This window comes from Pelodiscus sinensis, chromosome 1 (assembly GCF_049634645.1).
Source record: "Pelodiscus sinensis isolate JC-2024 chromosome 1, ASM4963464v1, whole genome shotgun sequence".
Taxonomy (NCBI): domain Eukaryota; kingdom Metazoa; phylum Chordata; order Testudines; family Trionychidae; genus Pelodiscus; species Pelodiscus sinensis.
The window spans coordinates 77,666,202-77,670,079 of record NC_134711.1 but is presented as its reverse complement, the minus strand read 5'-3'; the positions used below and the strand labels follow the sequence as shown (position 1 = coordinate 77,670,079).

The 3,878-nt window shown below is 42.9% G+C and overlaps 1 long non-coding RNA gene across 1 annotated transcript; it reads right to left on the bottom strand.

Moving 5' to 3' along the window:
• Window positions 1-272: 272 nt before the first annotated feature.
• LOC112544264 (uncharacterized) lies at window positions 273-2,935 on the bottom strand. The gene is made up of 2 exons (XR_003087578.2): window positions 2,642-2,935; window positions 273-425 (listed from the first exon to the last, which is right to left on the bottom strand). It is a non-coding gene; the product is annotated as an uncharacterized LOC112544264 (long non-coding RNA).
• Window positions 2,936-3,878: the final 943 nt, after the last annotated feature.

Genomic DNA, 3,878 nt, shown 5'->3' with positions numbered 1-3,878 from the left:
CGCATGCGCAGATCACCTGAACCTGGCTCTTTCAGGTTACAATCTACTCGCCCGTGGCGAATAGATTGTATTTGTCGAGCCCAGCTTATTGCTAGAGGAAGTGGGGTGCTATCTTACCCCAGCTACATGTGACCTTCACTTAAGACCTGTTTTTGTTTCCTTGTTTCCACTGCAACAATAGTTGTTGATTCTATATCTTTTATTAGAAGACCAAATGTTGATGCCAGGACGAAAATCAGTACTACAATGGGATTGCAAGGAGGCCACAACAGTCATGCCTACTGAAAAATTATAATGGATCAAGTAGATTAAAATGGAGGTGATGGCCTCACTGTAGAAGCAATGAAGCAATGCTGGCATCCTGAAGACCTTCACTGAAATCACTTTTGCTAGATGTCCCTTCTTTTGGGCATGAAGTTTTAAAGCTTAAAGTAAAAGACAATATATATTAGCCATGTAGAACAAAATTTCTGCAGCTTCATCCCTTGCTGCTTATAATACTCGAAACCCCTCAAATCCTTATGTGGCCACCATTATGGTGAGAAAGGGATGTTAGTCTAAATGTTTCCTTAGAAAGAAGAATATAGCATCTGTCCCACCTTTCAAGATGGATATCTAGTTGGGAGTCTTGCTTGACCAAAAGTGAGGACACAAAATGGTAAAAGACTACTAGCTCCATCCTCTTCAAGAATCAAAGGAAATAGGAAATGTTCGGCCTGACAAAGTTTTCTTTCACCTACAGATTCTTTAGAATAAAACAGTGACTGAGCTGAAAAGTAGAAACTGCCATGTGGTTTCTTTTAGGCTTCCCTACTCAGCTGGCTATGTATGTGTGAGAATGTAAGGTTGAAAAGTCACCCTTTAAATGCACACACATGAACACATCTGTTTGCTCAATTGAGAGACTCAACATACTGTCTCCTTACCCAAGATAGGAAATGTTTGGCAGTTCCCCAATTGCTACCTACAATACAGTCAATCTGCATGTGGAAATGACCCTTGCTGTTTCCCATTATTTGTTTTCAATTAGACCGAAGCCATGTTCATCAGCAAAATGGCTTCCACATGTGTTGTCAAATAAGAACTGCGGAGCAGCAGAGACACTACGAAAGATGGATGGGGAGGAAGGAAGAGGGAGATGGAAGGGATAGAATGGCAGTTCTCCCAGCCTGAGGGAAGATGTGAGGAAAGGGAATCCTATCCAAGCCATCAAGGGAAGCCCAATTACACTAACTTCCTGATGAGACTTGATGTATGGGGAAAGTAGTTCTTCTAGGTGCTTTGGGCTGAAATTAGGCTTGCCACATACTCATGGATAAGAGTGGCCTGGTGGAGAATGCAGATCATTTCACTGACTTTTAAAATCAAGAATGGATGTTTTCTAAAGTATCTGTCTAGGAATTTGGGGGAAGTTTTATGGCCTTGGTTATACAAAGGATTGGAGTAGATTATCATAATGGTTTCTCTGGGTATTCATAGATTCCAAGACCAGAAGAAACTAAACTCAAAGCTGAGAATGCAGGTGTTCATTAGGGATATAAGCAATAAGTCGCTTTCCCCCTACCACCACTACCCCTTGCTGCCTTTTAGAGGCAGCAAGGGGAGCACAGGAGCTGGTGTTGGTGGCAGCCATCTTAAGCTGGTTTACCCCCCCAGCCACCATCTCTACAGGGGGTAGTGGGGAGAGGGCTCGTGCCTAGTCCCAGAGGTGCCTCTGCTTTTTAAATGGATTAAGAGCCTAAAGTGCAGAAGGGGGGGGGGACCAGTGTGAGCCAGGGCAGCTGATTCCCAGCTCACACAGGGTCCCCCTGCTGCGCACCAGCCTATTAAATGGTTCTTAATCCATTCAAAAGACAGAACCACTGCAGGATTAGCTCCTGGACTGGGAGCGAACCCCACTGTGGCCCCCACTAATTGACTAGCGGATGGAAAATCTGACTAGTCGATTAGCTGATTAAACTAAATTTAACATCCTTAGTGTGTATACTATTAATATTAGACAATTTTTTCAAATGTAATTGACCATTTCAAATTTTATAAATTCAATAAATTGTGAACTCAAATTTGTCTTGAAACTGTCTCCCTCATTTTGACCAGCAGTAATTAGGGATGCTCGCTGTTAAGAGATGGGATTACCATGGTCCTCTGACTGGGTTTTATGAATGATCAATGCACCACCTATACATACAGGAATATTACCATAGCCACATCACACACATGGAAAGAGGCAAATATTGGGGACTCCATTATATTGTTGGAAAACAGTACACTAGTTTTGAAGTACTGCCCTGACATGATGGAAAAATGAAGCAATTGCAGCATTTTCTACTGCCGTTCAAAGCACAGTTACAAAGATGGTTGAGAGTTTCCTAAACAGTCAGACTCCCTACAATGGCGAACGTAAACACTTCAAATGGAAGGGATACTACTGTTTCATTGGAAAGGACATCTACAATTCATCAACACCTAAAAGGCAACTGTAAATATAACAGCACTGATGTAGATAAATGTACCCTGGAAAATCTTTGCTAAGAGTTAAAGGAGTCCCTACAAGATCACTCGGACACCTTGACTATTTGTTTCACCCAACATGTAAGTTAACACTTTTTAGACAAGATATAGTTCGGGCAAAAAAAAGTACCGGTAGCTGAAAACTGACTGCTATGTGATTTGTTTTCTTCGTACAGAAGACCAGGCATAGATGGAATCACTGTAGTCAATGAAGATCAGATTAGGTCGTAGGACTACTATGACCTAAGAAGCTCTGGTTCTGAGGTCACTCACCTTATTATGACTTGCCTTCCATGTCAAGAAGTTCTTCACCCACTGAGACAGGTCTGAAAAGACTGAGATTTGCAGCATGGTTCTTGAACAGAACCAGTTGAGCAAAGCATGGTATTTTCAGGGAAATCATTTAATACTGGTCTCTTTAAAGGTATCCGTACTCAGATCTCATTTGGTTTACTAAAGTGAATGTGTGGAATGCTGTGCAGAATGGAATGTATTAAGGATTTATACTCAGTGTATCTAAGGCAGGGGTGGGGAACCTCAGGCCCGGGCGCCGCATTTGCCCCTTCCCCCAGCTTACCCAGATTCAGCTCCCAAGGCTCAGGACCACCCCCAGAATTCGAGAGTTTGCACTGGCACTCCAGTCTTCTTCCCCCTCTCCCCCTCCCCCTTACCATGGGGTTAGACCACAAAATCTGAGTCTGGGCCCTCTTTGGCTCAGGTGTACAAGGGGAAGGTAGGGAGTGTCTTCTCCTCAGATGAGCACATCAGTGAGGGGGTTTTGTTTTTGTTCTCACTTCTGTGCAGCCCCTGACTGATTTTTTTTTTTCTGTGTCAGAGGCCCATGACCCAAAAAGCTTCCCCACACTGATATAAGACTTTGTGTACCCTTCCAAGTTTTAATGCAGCCGTGTTATCACTACACTAGCTCTGGGGGAGAACTAATTCAGCACTCTAGATAAACTACCTCTAGGAGCAACATAGCTTTCAGCTCTGGGATCTTGTTTCTACTGGCACTTTAGCACACTAGCTTGCTGCACTTGGGAGGTGTATTTTTTATTTTATTTTATTAAGACCCCTGAGTGAGACAAGTTACAGCACTGTAACTTGCTGGTGTAGACAAACCCTAATCTTAGTGGCTCTTGCCCATTCAAACTCTTTATTTACTCCCCTTATCCTTTTAAAGTCACACTGATGGACCTTGCACCTCAACAGGTGAAGAGGCCTTCCTCAGCTAGGATTTCATAACCATAGTTCTTTGGGTCTGAAGACTTCACCCTTTAAAGTGGTATTTCATAAATCCAAAAACATAGCTCAGCAATCTTTCTGCTGGAACCCCAATGATCAAGGTAATTGGTATGCATTACATT